The 20,829-nt window shown below is 42.3% G+C and overlaps 1 protein-coding gene across 4 annotated transcripts in view; it reads right to left on the bottom strand.

Moving 5' to 3' along the window:
* Positions 1–7,476: 7,476 nt before the first annotated feature.
* ZADH2 (zinc binding alcohol dehydrogenase domain containing 2) overlaps positions 7,477–20,829 on the bottom strand; it is a 34,091-nt gene continuing 20,738 nt past the window's right edge. Inside the window, exons 3-6 of one of the 4 annotated variants that reach the window (XR_004242329.1) lie at positions 20,593–20,726; positions 18,298–18,532; positions 9,326–15,881; positions 7,477–8,452 (exon numbers count right to left, since the gene is read on the bottom strand). The gene's annotated coding sequence lies outside the window, so the exon portion shown is untranslated. The other 3 variants (XR_004242330.1, XR_004242328.1, XR_004242327.1) reach the window with 3 other exon arrangements.

Below are 20,829 nucleotides of genomic sequence, written 5' to 3'. Positions count from 1 at the left end.
ACATATGAATTATATCAATTTTCTACCAACAAAAAAAAAATCCACAGAAATAGGAATTGAATTACACTGTCCAATTTGCTGTAAAGTTCATTGTACGTGAAGAAATTAATCAAAGCTACCACCACCCATTTTTATGGGAACATAAAATGATGTGAACTTCCATTTTTAATAAAGATGCATAGCTTTTTTATGAAGACTGACTAATAACACTGTAATGAACTGAAATGTTACTGATACATTAAGAATGAAAATTTTGAGGGATGTGTTTACTGAATCTCCCCTTTCAAGCCAAGCAATACTTCCATTTGAATCTGTCTATTGAGAAGGGAAAAATCCAAACAATAAAGTTGATGTGAACTCTGTGTAAATTCATCTCCCACATACATAAATGGCCAGCAACATTCTTTTTATCTGGCTACTTCCACCTAAATGATACCTCAGACAGACGTGGGCTGTATTCTCCAGCAATCTGAGATTTTGAGATATTGTCCAGACATGTCTGTGTTGCTGCAAATACCCATGAGTGGATATTTCCAACCTAATTCAAAGGGCTACAAGACAATGAAGGAATTTTCTTAGGCCCCAAATTCAAGAGGATTGTGAGCAGTGACATGCCTATACATTTTCTGTGCAGCATAAAGGCTTTTAATCAGGGAGGCTGTCTCTCCTTCCCACAGAAGAATGCTAATTAATTAAAGTAATATGATATTAATCGAATAATCAGTAAGCTAATTTATTTTGACTGTGCTCACATAGCTTTTGCTCTTAGGTTTTTGGAGAGTTTTTTTAACAGTCTAAGAAATTACGCAGTTGTCTGGAATATTTGCTGAAGCAGTGTTTAAGCATGTAGTGGAAAGCAAGTGGGAATATCTCAATCACAGCAGAGGGTTCTCAACTGCTGTTTATCTGGCCTGAAAGTAAGTACTGCTCTCCTTTCTTTTGGACAACTAAATTGAAACAGAGGCAAAATCTGGGGTAAGCAAATTTTTGTGGGGTTTTTTTTTTTGTCTGTTTTGTTTTGCTTTTTTCTTCTGAGCAGTCATTCAGCCAGTAAACTTTGTTCACCAGGTGTTTTTTCATTTCTCACAAATGACTGTCTAAATTAGAAACTGTCAGAAGTTTTCTTGGTTGCTAGAATTCATCTGGAGGAAATCTTCAAAGCCTTTTATCATGGGTGGTCCTTTGCTTTGCCTCTTCTTAACCCTTGCTCTAGTTAATATTTTTTTTTAAAAAACAACTAAGGGCAATGTTTCATAACTGTGAGAGGTAAAAAGTTAATGAATAATAGAATTGTTAGTAATAGAGGTGGACTTCTTGATTCTATTTACTAAATTAACTTAATCATTAACATTTTATATGATACTCAGAGACATCATAGGATGAGTAAGGGAATTGACTTGTTTACTTGTCTTTCCCAGCTCTGTGAATCTGAACATCAATCAAATGCTAGAAATTTGTTTAGCTAGAACAGTGATTACTCACTTGATGCACTCTTTTGGACCACTGCTGCAGAGGAGTAGTATTTCATGAGTATCATCTACTCCTTTCTTGCCCCTACCTCCAACTGCCTCATTCTTAAAATGTCCTTCCTGTGGATCCTAAGAGGGACCACATGCCTCATCTTAAGACCACTAAACTACAGAGATGGCAACAAGAGAGAAATACAATACTCCAGCTGGATAACCACCAAGCAGTCTGATTCACTTAGTCTAATGTTCCCAGTCAGATCCTGGCAATGAAATAAGCATGTAGGAGGTTGCAAACAGATTAGTTTTAATTAAAATAATAAAAAGGTCCAAGCCATGGACCTCAGATTTGAGCTTCTTTTATTTTTTTCATGAGAAAGGATATCTGATCAAATCTTATTCTTAACCTGTCCCTCGGGTTTTTAGGCTGATTTGAATTCAAAGCCACATGGATCTTTTTGGCTGTTTCTAGAAAACTGCTTTGCAAATTGACCATCATTTTGTCAATCCAGACCCACGGTTCTTCTTCAGAAGTTCTTCTTCTTCCTCAGCTCTGGATTTGCTCTAGGGCTTAATAATGTTGTACCAGCCTACCTCTGGGACAACATCCATCTTGGTCCTCATTGCTATATTATTCTCATTATCACTTAGTCAGTTTTAAAGGTCTGGACATATGTCAGTGTGCCACCATCTCAGGTCCTGGACATTTTGGGATATCCCAAACACAAAAGGTTACTTTTTCCCATCAGGGAGCAATAGATGCTGTAAATAATGTTGACAAAATTTGGGGCCAGCAATAAGGAGACAATTAATTATTGTTATTATAATAATTATAGTTTTGGGGTCTCCTGAATCAGGATTAAGGCTCTGCAGGTGCTGAACAGCATTTTTTTACAGAACCCTGGTGGCAGCTGGCACCAGCTGGAATCCCATTTCCTGCTCACCAGAGCTTCAAAATATGTCATTACATGTAGAGAAAAGATGGAGAAATGTTGTTTGTCTACTAATTTCTCTTAAAATCTTCTGTATTTGCCTACAATGCACCATTGACAAAACTACTACTGATTTAAATAAAAACCAGGCAAATAAATTCCAACAGACTAAAATCATGCCTACATGTGCATAGAAGCATTTATCAGATTCACCCAAAGGTCTTTTTTCCTTTCTACTGAGCTGAGAATGAAATATTTTTAAATGCTTGTTTTGTAAACAGAAAATCCATGATTTAAATTAATGATTTATTCCTTTAAAGCCAGTGTGGAATCTATCACTGGCAAGATAAGATGCACATTGTCTTCTATCTGCATATAGCCATGTAACTGTGCAATATCTGGCAGTGAATATAAAAAAAAAATCAATTTTGCCTGGTTTCAAACATATCTCCTGAGTCTGAGATATGTCTCACTTGTTTTTCAAATAACGCTACAAGTAATTTAGGCTCTGTGTTCAGAGAAAGAACTTGTCTCTGTGTGGGTGCATACATCTGTATTACCTGATTGGCATTAATTTTTACCTATTTTAAACAGTAAGATTGCAGTTCTCCTCCAGCATTTTTTTCCCCCTAGAGGAAACGATCATTAAGAGACTCTCTGATTCAAAGCTCAAGGAAGTCAATGTACACTATCAAACCATGCTGAAGTGTTGATCACACTCCAAGGCCCAGATCCTTGAAGGATTTTAAGGTCCAGCTTTCTCTAAAGATTTGTGAAGACACAAAAGCCTGGATATTACCAGTGAAATCCTCAGTTCTGTATTTATGATGAATATTAAGCTTTCAGAGAACCTGCCAAGAGTGACCACCAGATGCTGGCCTGGATCAATCATGTATCTTGTAGATTTGTATTTTCTGTGCTCCTGAAAAGCTGCAGTGAAAATCACAGAACAGCTCAGGCTGGAAGGCACTTCTAGAGATCATGTATTCCAACTCCCTGCTCAATCAGGTTCAGCTACTCAGGGTCATGTCCGCTAGAATTTTGAATATCTCCAAGGATCCAGACCCGACAACTTCTCTTGGCAACCTGTGCCAGTGTTTGAACACTATCACAGGAAAAAAAAGGGAGATTTTTCTTATGTTTAGATGGAATTTCCTAATGTGTGTTTCAGTTTGTCCCATTGCCTCTTGTCCCATTACTGTACACCACTGAGAAGAACCCAGCTCTGTCTGCTTTAATCCCAGTACTGGACATTTATACACATAGATAAGATTGCCCCTGAGCCTCCTCTTCTCGGGGCTGAACAGGACCACCTCTCTCAGCCCCCACTCACATGCCAAGTGCTTTGAGCCCTTAATTTCCCTTAGTGGCCCTTCACTGCACTTACACTTGTATGTCCATGTGTCTCTTGCACTGGGAAGCCGAGGACTGGACACAGGACTCCCGATGATGTCTCCTCACTGGTGCTCAGCAGAGGGGAAGGATCATCCCCTTTACACCTGCCAGCTGAGCTCTTCTTGGTGCATCCCAGGATGCTGCTGGCCTTCTTTACTGCAAGGTTGCATTGCTGGCTCATAGTCAATTTGTTCACCAGGGTCCCCCGGCTCTTGTCTGCCAAGCTGCTTTCTAGATGGTCAGTCCCCAAGGTGTACTAGTACATGGGGTGGCTTTGCTTTTCCCTTTCTTGAACTTCACAGGTTTCTTGTTGGCTCATTTCTACAGCCTGTAGAAACCTGAATGTAGCCCTCAATGGCAGCACAACCACCCAGTCTGCCTGTTCACCCAGTCATGTGCCATCTGTGGATTTTCTGAATCTGTTGTCAGAGTCATCAATGAGAGGGTTACACAGTGCTGGTCCTCATATCAGCATATCAGCAAAGTGGACCTGGCTAGTGACTAGTGACTGACTTCAAGCTGCTGATCACATCTCATTTGAGCCCAGCCCTTCAGGCAGCTTTCAAATCACCTCACTGTCTCATATATTTAACCCATAGATCACCAGGTTGTCTGTGAGGATGTTAAAGAGACAATGTAAAAAGTCTTACTGAGATAAAGCACATCCATGGCTCCCCTTCACCGACCAAGCTTTCCATCTTATCATGGAAGGCTATCAGGTTGGTCAGACACAATTTCCCTTTGATAAATCTGTGCTGACTGCTGCTGATCACCTATCTTTCAAGTGTCTGGAAACAGTTTCCAGGATCAGCTGCTCCATCACCTTTCCAGGGATCAAGGTAAGGCTGGCCTGCTTGTAGTTGCTTGCAATTTTCTTGCCCTTCTTGAAGACAGAAGTGACATTTGCTCTCTTTCAGTGCTCAGGACCACCCCCCCTCAATCACCATGACCTTTCTGAGATAATTAAGAGCAACCTCACAAAGACATCAGACAACCCTTTGGTGCATCCTGGGAGGGACCATGGAGTTGTGTCTGACCATGTTCCCTAAACTACACCAAGTAGTGCCTAAACTACACTAAGCTTCCTTGTTCCAGACCTTCCAAGTAAAAAAAAAAACCTGAGGTGAAGAAGACATTGATTACCTTTGCCTTTTCGGTGTCCTTTGTTACATGGGCCCCATCCCATTTGGCAGCAGGTCCCCATTTTCCCCAGTATTTCCGTAGCAGCTGGTACATCCTGTGCTACAGCAAAGCATGGCCCAGTGTGCCAGGGCACAGTACTTATTCCAGCTACCTATGAACACTACTTATGGAAATAAACAGGACACGACAGAAGCCAGGGCTGGGCTCTGTGCTACCTTCTGCACCTCGGGATTTCAAGCAGTGTGTGCAGAAGTGCACCAAGAGCTGCAGAGGCTGGCTTTGAAAGTCCAGCTGCGAATTTAAAGTGATATGAGCTCCAGCTTAATGAAACTGTATTTCCTCCTCTATGATAGATACTTTACCTTTCCCTTTGTCTGCCCTGTTGCTTGCCCTAAACTCAGCTTGCTCCAATGGGATGTATCCTCAGCCAGTCAGTCATTCCCTCAGGCAGGGTGAGCTTCTGTTGCTCCATTTTTGGCAAAATCTGCAGCACAGATTTCTAAATGTCTTGTATTTATTTTACTGCATTTTTTTTGTGCCTGTGCACAAAACCTTATGTTTGGTGAGTAAACAGTGGGTAAACATTTTTCATAGAGACTTTTTATTTTTTAATAAACAGAGTAATTTTCTCAAGTAGTTCCTTTCCTACTCTGCTTCATAATATTCAGAGGAAATAGATGATCTGTTTCAACATCAGGGAACTGGAGGGATAAGAATAGAGACAGCAGTGTGGAAGCAATGGGTCCCTCTTCTGCCCATATGGTTCAGGTTTGCATTTTGGCTGGCACGATAATGTGATTGCTGGCAGATCGAATGTTTCGTCTCCAGAGCAAATAGCAGCCAATGAGTTGGGGTGTAATGTACATGTGGAGATGTTCATAATATTCCACACAGGCTGAACCTACAGCAGGAGTGAATTCAGCTGCAGTGAAAACAGAGATGCTGCATGAATCCTTCTGTCAGCACAGCAATGGCATTTCCAGGCTTTTGCGTTTGGGAAGAGGAGGAATGTCCCTCTAGGGATGGAAAACGCCACTAGTCTCGGATTCTCCTGTGGCAGGAATTTCTGACTTGCCACATAGAAGGTGATGTATTCTGATGAGCCTGAAAGTTACATTTCATCACTGCTTTATCACCCGATGAATCATTACAGCAGATGAATGTTAATTGTAGCTAAACAAATGGGCATGTCTTCTCTACCCCCAGACAGCTGCTACTGCTGTAAGACATTAGGCAGAGGGTGCAAAGTGCTTCTGGATGGAAGGGAAGTGCTACCCGTGCCTCTGGAGCTACATATCTGCAGTGTAATGAAATGCCAGGTGTGGAAGAGTGTTTGGATAGGAGCAATTTCCATTTGCTCTGTGGTTTGAATTGCTCTGGGGACATGCACAGTGCAAAGTTTCCTTAAGTGGTTGTTTGCTCACAGGCAGGAAGGTCTGTATGGGAACAGAGTTGCCTTAGTCATACACCATTGCACTGGTGTCCCTGGGGTTGAGAGGATATCTGGCATTTCTGGATAAGGTGCCACTGGAATGGTGTGAGAGGCTGCTGAACCCGGGCACCAGGCAGAGTAGTGCCGGCAACAGCCCTTGGTTGAAGGGCTCTTTGTCTCTGGAAAATAAACTGATAGGGCAGTTTGGGGTGTGTCTTCCGGCAGTTGCCCCACTCGGCTGACCTAGTGACAAATATTCTGCAGCTAAGTTACTGAGGCCTGGGCTTTCTGGCGATTACTGGAATGACTTGAATTCTCCTTCTACTGTTGTAGGAGCCAAAGCAAAGTGTATTAGGGTGCCCCATTTCACCCACTTCCAGTTTCTCCTCAACAGGAGACACCTGGTAGGCAGTAACTTGCAAAAATTGTATTTCCATGCCATTGCTGTTCCTCTGTCATAAGAAGATCTGTTTTGAGGAATGCAGTAGCATGGCAAAAGAGGGAGGTACTCAAATAACCAGATGGGGAGCTAAAATTTCAGACCTGTTCCTCCTGCAGGACATTTTAATATTTGTGAAATTGCATGGCTGCAACAGAAGGAGACAAGTCAGAAAAGAAAAATAAATGCTAGGGGCAGTTGTGGGTAAAAGTTATCTGAAAGTTAGATACAAGCATTTTGGTGGGCGAGAGCAAACATGTGCAGTTGGCTTTCAAATATCAACTCTTAGCACTCATTCTGTAGGGTTGAAAGAGACCTCTGCCCCTGATAGAGGCACCTTGCCATCAACGCAGTTCCGATGGCAGCAAACATGTAACACACAGTGTGTCATTCTCAGCATGTGGGGCTGTCTCCACAGGATTCCCCACCTGGAACTATTTCCGGGAGACTCTGGTTGTGCCATGGGGAGCTATTCACTGCCTTGGAGGGTTCCTTCCTCCGGCTTGGCTTGTCTGGCAGGTATCTCCTCGGCTCAGCTGCTGATGGCAAGTGAGAGGAGGGGAGTGAGGAGATCCTCGCAGACAGTTCAAACGCAGACTAAGAGGCATGTGTTGAAATGTCGTCAAAGTAGCAGGAATTCATTTTATTGAGGAATACATATAATAAAGATAGAACAAAGGGACTGAAATGGTGAACAGATGGGCGGGTGTTCTTCAGTGGCTCAGGAGCTGTGTGAACATGCTGGTTTATGCCCTCCCCCTCTTTCTGCCTTTTTTTTTCCCCTTGGTTTGGTTTGCTTTGCTTTACTTTTGATGCATCAGGGTAGGATGTGAAATGATATGCCAGTATATGTCAGAAACTTGGGGAAAATAAAACCCCTTTTTCTAACATCAAACTACTGCTATCAATAGGAACAGCAACTGTTCAAAATTTGTTTCAGAGCTGCCAAGAAGTGAACATTCATGGGAGAGAGAGAAAGAGAGAGAGAGAAGGGAAAAAAATATTTTTCCCTGCTGTTTGCAAGGTGGACACAAATGCAAGCGGTAGGAGGCTGACAACTTGACACATGTCTAATAAATCTAAAGCATGGAAAAAAAGTCAACAATTCACTGTACAAGAAAGCATTACTGGGATAAAAAAGTACAATCCAACAAATCTCTCACTTAAAAATATGTTTATTCCCAAATCGCTGAAGAACATATATATTAGAGCCTCAATTTCTCCTCTCCTCCCCTCCGGATGTTCCTTTTTATGAATTTTTTTTTTTTAAACCAGGGGCACATTTAAGTCCTGTGCTGTGGAAGTTGAAGTTTGCTGCATTATAAATGAACAAGGTGCAAAAGCCGAGTCCAGTGAGCAGATGTTGGGAGCTCAGCGTGCTGGTGACAAAGGGCTAGAGTGCAAGAAGCTTCCATCGCACGTCTGTTCTTCAGCACAGAGCAGGCAAGGTTTTAATTTGACAAGTTGGTTGGATGCAGGGAATTCACAGATCTCGGTGAAAGCCAAACAGATTTGGCCACCTACTGCATGGCCACATTCAGCTGAAAGGGTAGCAGTTGTGGAAATGTCTCCTGCTCCAGCCGCCAGACACCACGCACACCACGGGGAGCCTCGAGGAGGCTTGTTTACCACAGGCGGCAAATTCCTTTAAAAAGAAATACGGGGGGAAAAAAAAAGTGGGAAAGAAAAAAAAAAAAATTCTGCTATCAAAATAATTAAGCATTTTTACTTCAAGTTGCTGGTTGTTTATTTTTTAAAGCTCTTCATCCTCTTGTTTTTTAATAGTTGATATGTCATGAAATTCAAGAATGAAAATGAAAGCCAAAACTAATGGAAATTTTCCTATAAGCCTCATATAAACAGAAACATCAGCATTAAAGTTATGAATCTTAATTTGTGCCACTGAGCTAAAATTTGTATCTTACTGCATTAAAGGAATATAGACATACAGCACTGTGTAGTGTCTATATGCAATACAGAAAACTGACATGGTCTCTCCAATTTATGGGGAAATTGACATAATTTTGCAAAAAAAAAAAAAGAAAAAAGAAAAACCACTTGTGAACTGGATTTTGCATAATGGGATTAATTTGGTTGACTGTCACATCAACTGTGCTGCAGAATGCAAGTTAATCACAACATCGGTCTGATTTAAAAGAAGAACGAAAGAAAAGGAAAAGGAAAAAGAAAAAAAAAGAAAGGTATTTTCTTCTTCTCCTGAATTACTGTTTCATTTTCAGATGCCCTTCTTTCTTTCTTTTATGTGGTAGCTCTGGCAAACAAAGCTCATGTATATTTGCAATGGCCACCTGAATAGTCTTTTCTTTCCTCCCCCACATACTCTTCACAGTAAAGGAGGGGAAAAGAAGTCAATAGCTTTTACAATCCATGCGAAACTGCTTCCATGGTATGGCACAACTGTATGTGTTTGATCAACACTTAGGCTGATCAACAGAGCCAAAACAACTTTAAATATTTTGTCATATGGACCTCAGTTACTGCCTTTTCTTCCACTTACCACCCTCCCTGCGAAAGCCACAGTCAGCATTGGGCTCTCCACTGAACCAGCTCCAAGAAAACCCTTTTCCTGCCTCCATCCCCACTTGTGGCAGTAGCAGCTCCATTCCTCTGGCAGCTGTGCATAAGTTCAGAGAGAAAAGCAAGCATACGTCGGTTATTTTGTGGCCAATTTCTGTCTGTCTTTACAGAGGTATGGGATGAAGGAATTAAATCAACCTTCTTACAGGCTCTCACATTGTATTCTTGGCAAAGGTACTGAAAACAGAGACAGCACATGTACATGACACATCACTTAAGTCCTCTGGTTTCTATGGTTGCAGTAGATTTTGCTTTCAGGGGGCATCCTAGGAAGGAGATAATGCCGTGCAGTGCTTTGGGCACGGTGTGGTTGAAGAATTAGCTCTGGAAATTGATCATACCGTGATAGCAGTGACAGAGAACAAGGAATCAGGGCTGCTGGGATGTCAGAGCAACTTGCATTTCCAGGGGACGGTGTCGTGTCAGCAATTCCTGAAGGCCCTCGCGCCACACTGCAGCCGGTGGCTGCTCCTTCATCCCTGCCTCCCTCGCAACCGGCACGCTCTTCTATCCAGCGCAGCGCGCTGACTAGGTTAAACAATTACACTACACTAATTGGCCTGTGTCGGTCCTGATGAGAAAGTAAACAAATACTGCAGAGAAAAGCTGAGACAAATTGTATCTAATTAAATTGATGGGAAAAAAAGTGACAATATTTTTCCCCAGGAAAAAAAAAGGGAACTTGTAGCATGACAAATATCTTATGCTTGCAGCCGTGTACCCCACCTGCTGAACTTCACACCTTTGCTTGGATGTGGCTGTGCCAAGCAGGGGAGAACAGAAGTGCCCTGTAGTTGCCATCAGTGCCCAAACTGCTGGGATTCCTCACAGGTCAGATGTTGCTCTCTGTACGCAGGGAGAAGGTTGGCTGCCACCATTTAGCCATTCCACTGACGCCATGATGATTTTTTGCCTTTTCTTTTGTACCCCTGTTACACCTTTTTACAACTTCCATGTTCTTAGTGCTTTTAGCCTATATTCTTGGACTTGTTTGTTCAGCTAGGAGACCAAACATTTTAGAAGCTTTGTAGTTAGGGATCAGTGTGCCCCAGACTCCAAGGTCCTCTCCAGAACACTTTTTGTAAACTAAGATAGAACCATCCAGGGGAAGGTTCCTCAGGGCAGGGGGCTCATTTAAGCCTCTCACTGGGGAATCTTTGATAGATATGCTAATTGGTAAGACCTATAATCATATACCTGATCTATTGTGGGTGTGCACTGCAGTGTGCATTGGGGTACATTCAACCTGGCTGTGGTGCACCTAAGGATCCTTAAAATAAATACCAAGGTAAAATCCCTTTTTCCCTTCTAACCATGTTTGACTCTTGATTTTAAGACCAGGAAAAGGCATCACCACTAACCCTGCTTGTCTGCATGCCTGCATGTGTGTGTGTGTGTGTTCTGACCAGGGTGGGCTGACAGCAATACCTCAATCCATGAAAATAAATGCCCCTTTCCCTCTTTGCTCACAGGCTAGTTTGCCTATTCCTGTGGCATGAGCCTCCCGATGGCTTCTTTTCACCCACCAAATATCCTTTCTTGTGACAGCCACCATCTTGGCTAATCCTGGAGATAGAAATCCCTGATCCCAGAGCTGAAATCATAAGGCACCACATCTTACATGAGAGAGCAATGCTCTCTATCTGTAAGTAGCATCTACTTCAGTTCTTCTGTGAATCACAGCAACTCCTGGTTACATTGCCTGGCATGAAAGTCTGGGAAGACACAGGTGAGTAGGTAGGAACATTCTACATATGGATAAAAATTGTCTTTTCATTGATCAAAAGAGAAAAATCTGGGATAAATACCACACAGTCTAAGGCTCTGCTGCCTCCTCTCTTGCTATGCTCTATGTCAATAGCCTCAGGGAAGTTAAAACCACATAAAGTTACTAGTCCCATATGCATGTCAAGCCAGGGCAGAAACAGGGAAGAGTTACAGGAGAAAAGAACCCCCATGCACCCTTATTAAAATCAAGCCAGGAAACTTTTTAAGTCACTTTGCTTTAGTGAGTTGGTGAATATGAAGACACATCCTTGATTCACCTCAGAATGGATTATTTAATCTTGATAATCTGGTAGGATGTTAATAAGTAGGTAACCGCTATTTTGGGCATCATGAACACACAATGTGAAAAACAGAAAGCTGGGGCCACTAAAATCTCCTTTCTCTGAATCTCAGGGAAACCAGTGAAAAGGCACTGAGTGCAAGATCCAGCCAGCCACAGAAGCAGCTGCAATAGTGGTAGTTATGTATGTAGTATACAGCTGAGCATTTCCATCCTAATCCTGTGTTTCGAGTTGCTCAGAGCTTTCCAGATGCTTTAGTTATCAGGATAAAATGTTCCAGGCCTGGTCTCTGGCAAAATGAATATTTTTAATAGTTCAAGATAAAAGTGGCTCCGTTATTCTTGAGTGGGAGAGAAGTCCAAGGATCAAGGAAACAGATTTCTTTTTTTGTGTGTGTGTGATTTTTTTCCTTATAGTTCATCTGCTAAGATCTCTGAGGGACCAGATTTGAAGACTGGCATGAAGCAGCCCTTGCTGAGAGGGCCACTAGAGACTGGAGCACATTGCAGCTATTGACCACTGTGTTACAGGGAAAACTCTCTGTGATCCAAAAAGGGTTATGAGTCCTTGGAAATTATCCACGGACTTATGCAGTTTATTTAGGAAAGCTGATCCTCCCACTCTCCCCTCACACATACACAATTTCTTCTAGTAATATTGGGAGCAAACATATTCCTTGTTCGTGACTAATTTAGCTATACAGAGATCCCAGCAGAAATTAGCAATATGAACCAGGCGACCTCTTGAGATCCCCTCTAGCCTAATTTTCCTATTGTCTAGTCTAAATGAACATCTGATTCATACCCTAAGTCCCATATAAACTTTACATCACTTGTAAATCTGTTTTTCGAAGTCCACTGATGAGCCATAGCACATAATAATATTACAGAATTATGTTTGCTGTTTTCCCCTGTGGTCCTTCAGGTTGGTGCTTGCTGAGCAGCCCACACTACGCAACACTTGTATGTTTTGTGTGTTGAAACTGCAGTAAATTCAGGGCGTGGTGTAACCCATTAATACTTACACAGCTTGTAGAAGACAGGAGAAAAGCACTGTGCCCTGTGACGGCTGTGAATTGCCCTCTACATGAGGGACATGTTCATGTTGCCATACTTTGTTCTGCAAGGCAGACACAGAAACTGCAAGAAGTGTTGCACCTCTTCCAGGCAGAAGGTGTATTCTGAATGAAAAATTGGGCAACAGTGAAGATGATCTGGTTACCCTCGCTGTAGACAGGAGCAAGCTAAAATAAAGCCACTGCCCCTGGCTCTGTTGTCCTTACAGGAGCTATGCTGCCTCTGTGAACAACTAATAGATCAATCTAAAAAAGTGGAAACACACACGGCTTTAAAGGTGCAGTTGTGAGGGTTTCACATTACTTCAGGCAACCAGGATGGTAATTAGTGCTCTTCATACTTAAGGTTCATACTGAACCATCTCCAGTTAAAATCATAAGAGTTTTGCACCAAAGTCAGCAGTGGCCTTAGCAATCCAGGCCAACTGAAAATGTACCATAATAGTAACATACACATCATAACAGAAAAAGCAGGGAAAAAAATAAATATAGTGGAGAATACGATACTAGGGTGTCCATTTTAAAAGTGAATAGCTGAGTCACAAAGAGATGAGAGCCTAAATTCCCAAAGGCAGGCAAGCAGGTAACTGAGGAGCGAGTACTTGCCCAAATTGGACAGGAAGTAAAGAACAGGGCTTAACTTTGATCTCCTGACTTGCAATCATCTTATGATGCAACTATAAAATCAAGCCTTTCCCCAGGGCTTTTCAGAAAAGGTGAGTTATTTCTGCCCCTTAGCAGACACTTGTGTAGTTCACCTGGCTGGACATCAGAGAGCATCAGCACCTGCAGCATCCCTCAGCCCATGGGATGGGGCAAGGATGGCGCTGCGGGAGCACTGCAACCCAGATTCACTTTGTGGGAAGGTTGGACGACTTCTGTGTGAATAACTGACTGACTTGTTGCTAGGGAACAGTTGGGAGGCATGCTTTTGATCTCCCATATGCTTACTACTAATAAATAAACAAATAACAATAATTACAACAAACCCCAAGCCTGTTGTATCTCCAAGATTAATTAATGATGAAATACAGCTGAAATTCTGTAAAAGAAGGCAGCAAGGTGGGTTAGATTTCATATTTTCCTGCTGTGTATGGAAATGATGGTTGAAATTAACATTTTTTTTCCTCCTTAAAATTTACCTTAGCTGGATCAGGTTAGTGGGATGAGTGGGGGAGTATTCCCTTCACAGACAGAGGATGAGCAGGCAGACAGTAAATCTCCCCATGCCAGTTTTACTCACATCCAGTTTTTCCTGCCTAGTACAGTTAAGTTTTTTAGATACTTTACTTGCATTTCTAATTCAGTTATTCTTCTGAAATTTATTCAAAGGATTTATGCTTATGAAATTATAATACAATGCTGCCTATATGCCAATGAGCTGCAGGCAAAGAAAATAATTTTCTTCAATTTACAGTTATGAGGCTGGAAGAAAATGATGCCTTCTTATCACCTCTTTTTCTTTGTATGCCTCGGTATTTTTTTAAGTCTTCAGAAGGCAGGAGCTGATGATGAATTCTTAAGCAGATCACACTGATAATTGTATTTCAGAACTGTCAACCCTGTGAAGACTGTCCACGGAGGTGTCTCAGTTCACTTGAGCTATTTGTGTCACTGCTTCTCCAGGAACTCAGCCCTCAATAAAAACCCAAATCACTGGGGATATTGTTAAGTCTTCTGAAAGGATTATTAGATCGAAGGAAAATTTATGGATGACACTTTGTAACAATTAATCAGGAACTGTTGATGAAGTTAAGTTGGTTCTTTATTCTTGAACAGAAAAAAAATATGCAGCCCCTGTACAAATTGTCAAATGGCCTATTTTGTCACTCGGTTTGATTAATGGACTATTTGGAGTCCCCAAAAAGTCCTAGTAAAAATAAAAAAAAATCATAAATATTGAATAAGCTCACAGCATGGTTAACCTTGACTATGTTTTGGAACATTCTTGGAGAAAACTTTGCTATTCAGAAAATAAATTGCTAAGGGGATTAAAAAAAAAAATTAAAAATTGGAGATTTTGGAAAATGTCACCTACCCAACCTTGTCATCCTGATTAGCCTGTCATGATAAATTAGCTTTAGTTAGCTTTGCAATCAGGTCAGAAATTGCTGGTACAGTACCACATTTTGCAAGTGGGGCTACACCTGGTCCACAAGAGGGGCACAGGATGGCAAGGAAAATACTCCTGCTCTTGGTGCTTTGTATGTCAGACAGTGCTGGGACTGCTAACAGGCTATTATCCTTTTGTACTGTAATTTATGGAAATGGAGCCCAAGGAGTGCTGAGAGCATGGGAGTCATGGTGCCATAAGGCTCTTTCTGAAAGGTTGGGCGAAAGATGTCCGGTGATCTGTGTATATGCAAATGATAAGACCAGAGCTTCAGCTGCAGAGAACACACACACACACACACATTCATGCGTATTCAGGACACGCAGTTTCCATCTTTTCCTCCTGCTCCTCTGTCTCTCTATTCGCAACTCGGGCGCCCTCCTTCCCCTAGAGCTCCCCCCCATTGCTTGATGCAGCTGTTTAGTCCTGACAGGTCTGACCAGTCATTTTTGCTAACCTCTGATAGCATCTAGGTCAGCACGATCCCAAACTGGCTTGCTTTTGTTCTCGGCTAACAAGAAATACAATGCTATTAGTTTAGGCTGGGATTCCACAAAGCTCTTAAACTCCACGTGCTTCACTCCAAGAATGCAAGCAATTCCACTCTTCTCCTTCAGCAGGGCACTTGGGTGCCTGCTTAAAGTTAGGCACATCTGAGACATGCTTGGGCTGAATCAAGCCGTCGCTGAGGACTAATTGTGCCACTTAACATTTTGTTTAGCTGGCCCCTTTTTCCAGCATGTGTCATGTGCCAGCTCACTACCCCATCTCAGATGGCACACATGAAATAATGTATTTGAAAGCAAGGCTCAGGAAGTGGGAGAGATTGAGAAATCTGTGCAATTATTTCCATGACTGATATAAGAGAACAGTACAATAACAAATGCTCATTAGATTTTGTTAATTCTCTGAAAGTAACACAGGAATTCAAACAGGGGATTTGTTTTTTGTCTCATCGCTCTCCATTTGGAGCCATAAATATTACTTTACAGTTCATTTTTATCCCCACAGTTCTCCATGATCACAGATAACCCTCTGCCTCCCGTTGAAGAATAGCACTGCAGGAACAGAGAGGGCTGGGCTAGAGGTGCCACGTGGTGCACTGGCCATCCGTCTGGGGAAAACAAGGTGCTGGCTCCGATTACTCTCTCCTGCCTTCCATATCCATTTGGTCAGTGGTGGCCAAAGGGAATTCCTTTTCTCAGAAAGGTTTGCCTCTCTGAAATTAGGAAAAAAATGAAATTAGGTACAGGGAATTTTCTGGGATGATTTGGTGCATTTTCATACTTGTACTTCAAACTGGTCATGCAGCATGTGGGAAAGAGCAGGGAAGTAAAAAGTTTGCAAAGGTTCTGGGTATTTCTTCAGGATAGAAAACTGAAAGTCTTTTATAAAGTACTTTCATAAATATACAGTGCTATGGCCTGTGGTTAAAAAAATAATCCATAGACATTACCAGGCTGAACTGGGCTGGGGTGAGGCAGGAGTTTTGTGGGGAGGGTGACAAAGAGCTTCTACTGAGGAGCTAGCAGGCAGGACTTCCCCCCAGTGTTCTGCTTGGCCCACACCATCTCCCTGGAGTAAACACCCCACTGAAGACACCTTGCAATTCTCTCAGCAAGGTGCAAAGCCAAGGTCCCGATTGGCAGTGATTGTTAAGGAAGGGAAGGGAGGGTGTCAAGAAGATGAAGCCAGGCTCTTCTCAGTGGTGCCAAGTAACAGGACAAAAGGCAATGGGCAGAATCACAAAACCACAGTGTTGTTACGGTTGAAAGGGACCTCTGGAGATCATCTAGACCAACCTCTCTGCCAAGACAGGATCACCTGGAGCAGCTTACATAGAAATGTGCACAGGTGGGTCTGGAATGTCTCCAGCGAGGGAGACTCCATGACCTCCCCAGACAGTCTGTTCCAGTGCTCTGCAACCCTCAATGTAAAGAAATTCTTCCTCATGTTGGGTGAAACTTCTCGTGATTTAGTTCATGGCCATTGCTCCTTGTCCTGTTGCTGGGCACCACTGAAAAGAGTCTGGCACCATGCTCTTGGCACCTGCCTTGGAGACATTTACATGCATTAATGAGATCCCCTCCCAGTCTTCTCTTTAGCTGACTAAAGAGCCCCGGCTCCCACAGTCTCTCCTCATGAAAGAGATGCTCCAGATCCCAAATCACCTTTGTGGCCTCCACTGGACCCTCTCCAGTATCTTCTTGTCTTGAGGATCCCAGAACTGGGCACAGCGCTCCAGATGTGGCCTCACCAGGACTGAGTAGAGGGTGAGGATGACCTCCCTTGACCTGTGGGCCACACTCTTTGCAATGCATTCCAGGATCCCACACAAGGAATCCCTGGCCATAAGGACACATTTCCAGTTCATGTCAACTTGTCACCTACCAGGACTCACAGGTCCTTCTTTACGTGCAGGTGACCATGTACTGGAACAGGTTGCCCAGAGAGGGTGTGGAGTGTCCCTCACTGGAGATGTTCAAGAACCATCTGGACTTGATCCGGTGCAATGCAGTCTAGGAGACCCTCCTTGATCAGGGAGGTTGGATCAGAGCAGGAGGTTGGACCTGCTGTGGTCCCTTCCAACCTTACCCATTCTGTGATTCTGTGAATTTTCACAGGATATGGGTGATAATTCTGGTTAAATTCCAGTCCTGGTAATTGCACACTACCTGAAGGAATTCCTGCTGCTGATTCACCTGTGAAAGCCACAGTGGTCCCAGGCAGAGCCACTGAGGATTGTCACAACAGGCTGCATAACTGGCTTTGGGGTGGGGCTGTTTCAGGGATTCTTGCTGATGTGTTTTTTGTGGGATTTAAACATTTACTAGGCCAGGGAGACTGAGCATAACTGTTTAGCTCAGTTGTTAGCATGGTCACAGGAGAGAGAAGAAACTTGAGCTCCATTTCCTGATTCATTTGAGTCTCTGGAGCACATCTAGGACCCAGAGCCTTTGCTGAATAGTGAATAATACTTTCTGCGTCAAATGTAGGTACTAAAAGTGCTTAGATCATGATCTGTTTGCTCCTATAGGTGTCCAGATGTAAAGCTTTAGGTAGTTTGAGGCAGTAGTAACAGGGTGGGAAATTGTGAATCAAATACTGTGCTAACAGGACTCTCAGGCAGCAGAGCAGCACCTCTACTCTTTGTGCAAGAGATCCTATAAAATAAGGTAATGCACAAGAAAGCACTGCAGCTAGTGAGAAAGAAAGAGGCTTTCAGGTATAGTGATTATGATGGCCAGTCAAGAACAGGGTGTCTGAGATCTCCTGCTACATTTAATTTATGGTAAGCAGAATAGCTTCAAAAAGGGGTATCCCTATTAAAAAAAAAAAAGTCCCTGTATTTTTGTGGTTAGGACGCTTCTAAAAATTGTGCATTTGAATCACCTTGGAAGACACGAATTTAAGTCTGTTCCCTGCTTGCATCTCAGGTAGGTGCTCAGAACACTTCTTTTTCAGGGCTACCAGACTGGGTCCCCCATGGTACAGGGAGGGACACCTTGCACACAAATGTCAGCATGGCTGAAAGGTAGACCAGGCATGTAGCACCATTGCAGTACCTGATGGTAGGGGTGTGTCCTGCACAAAAGGACACATACATGGAGAACTTGTCACCTGGAGAACCTTACCACTGCTCGAAGAGATGCAGACCTGGTGCCTCCTTGATACTTTACGGGTGAGCAGAGGTTTGGAGATGTCTGAATTGGTGGTTTTTCATTACCTATCCACAGCATGCTTGAGCAGATACTGCAAGGAGTCTTTCAACATGTGAACTCACAGGAAGGCTTTTCTTTGCAGCTCCTTTGGAGCAGATGAAAATGCTTTGCTTTCTAAAATAAACTGTTCTCAGTGTCTTTTGTAAAGCTGGCAAAGGAAGAAGATCAACCTCAGTCCACATTCTCTTCTTCTAACTTTCCCAAACAGACATTAAAATAAAATGCCCTTTACTAAACATTAGGTAGGCTTTTTCCTTTGATGACTCTGCTCCCAAAAGGCAGCTCAAATCCAGGAAACATGAGGAAAGATTCAGCCACTTGAAGGTGCAGATTTCATTGTTATTGTTTGCCAGTGAAAGAACAACAATGCATAAGAAAACATGTATATTAAATAACACTAATTGCATTATAAAGAGCACCAGGCATCCTATAAAAACTTGTTGCCCAAATGTGTCTGTAACAATTTATCAGCAAATTATCTTCATACAAAAGAGTCAAAGCAATTAGCTGGGGGCTGGCTGAGCTCTGCACTCCTTTCACATGCTGTGTAGTAAAACAGACCACCAAAAAACCCCAATTCTGTGTATCTCAAAATGCTAGGTCAGTGATTCAGCTGTTTCACTAGGGTCTTTTCTGTGTTAATTTGCCGTATTTTAGAAAGCATGTTACACCTTATACATTTTTTCACCTTCTCTTCTTTCACTGCCCCTGCTATGGTTTGGCTACATGTGCCTAAGAGTAAACCCCCTGAAGAAGATCTTGCATTAGCTAGAACAGAATCAACAAACAGGTTTCACCTGAAAGTGGACAGACTTATTCTCCAGGTTAAGGCTGATTTTTATTTATTTATATTTTTAAGCTTCTTTGACCGACAGGTAAGTAAAAACCTAACTATGATAATGAAATAAAATTGACTTACCCTGCCTGTTTCAGTTTTGGTTTTGTGGTTTTAAGTTAGTGATTTCATTTAATATAACACTTACACCACCATCTGATTTTGAAGATACCAAAAGAAGAGCAAATGGCAGATATATGGTATTTTCCCTTTTAAGAGGTGTTGTAATTTTATACATTAGGATAACACCTGTGGATCAAACCACTCTGAGCTTTGGATAACTGCAGACTGGGAGTATTGTGAAGATGTGACTACAGATTCAATTATACTTCTTTCCAAGAAAATGTATGTAAGTTATAGTGGCTGATTTGTGTTTTTATAGGCTGGAACTGTGTTATTCATGGGATGTGGAGTATAACGTTGATTTTGTGTTTCGACTCTTCAATTCTTCTGGAAATGCAAAGAGAGGAGAAAGCAATTTGGCTCTTGCTCTTCACAGATGGGAAGATATGGTCTTTGATCTTAATGTTAGAACTAGTAATCAAATGTTGATTTCCTGGCTTTTAATGTGTGAATGAGTTGAAAGATGCTCTTGACTAGGCTAACAAGCCATGTGTAGTGAGTGAATGATGCTTCGTGTAGCTCATTCTCGACACATTTATGATATAAAACAAATGTATGAAGGTCTTTTGATCCGTGAGCTAAGGCTGCCTATGTTTACAGAGACAAGGCAGGAGTATTTGGAGGTTTTGAAAAGTATCCACCTGCACTGTTGTTTCCCTGCCTTTACTCTGGTTTTGCTTATCTTTCTGTTTGCTAGCTACAGTGCTTTGTGCTAGAGCAGTGTTAATACTCACTTCATGCGAGCTTCACTATTACACCTCCCCTGAGTGGAAATAGCATGGTGAAATCTTGTTAGACCTATGGCGTCTATGTTTGAGCTTGGGAAAGCACAGGGCAGCTCTTATGGCCATGCAGCTGCACAAAACCTGCTTGTTTCCTCTTTATCAATGAACGGCACCAAGTGCTCAAGGAAGTCAGCAGCTGTATTTTGCTTGGAATTACATGTGAAGGAGGATCCTCCTTCTTGTCATTTTATTTATCACTAACAGCCATTTTAATTTCTTCCCAGTGGCAATTATACTGTATCACCACATCTAAATCAGAAATGACACTCTAGTGGTTATATTATGTTGACTGGGCATCACCTAATTTTTAAGTGGCATTCTTGCCCCATCATTGTGATTATATCCCTTTCCAATAAGTAATGTAAGAAAAGATCTACATAATGGGAAAACATACATATTAATATATTCCATGACAAACATGTTAACTTTACATATTAATCATGGTAAACAGAAGTCATGTTTTACATTTTTCCTCTTCAGTACACTGTTCTCTTGACAGCTTGCTTTCCCTCTGGTTCTATTCTTTCCAGTCCTGGTGTACATTCCACTGCCTCTGGTCACCCTGTTAGTTGCAGAAGGAGAAGGCAGGTCACATCAGTCTGGTTAAAGGGAAAAAAAAAAAGAAACACAATGCTACTGGATAACGCAATATTGCTGCTCTCCTCATTGCATTCAGGTCTGCACGAAGGGACTTGAATATGT

Source organism: Corvus moneduloides, chromosome 1 (genome assembly GCF_009650955.1).
Source record: "Corvus moneduloides isolate bCorMon1 chromosome 1, bCorMon1.pri, whole genome shotgun sequence".
Lineage (NCBI taxonomy): Eukaryota > Metazoa > Chordata > Aves > Passeriformes > Corvidae > Corvus > Corvus moneduloides.
Note: the sequence above shows the minus strand (reverse complement) of the source record. Positions and strands in the feature narration are given on the sequence as shown.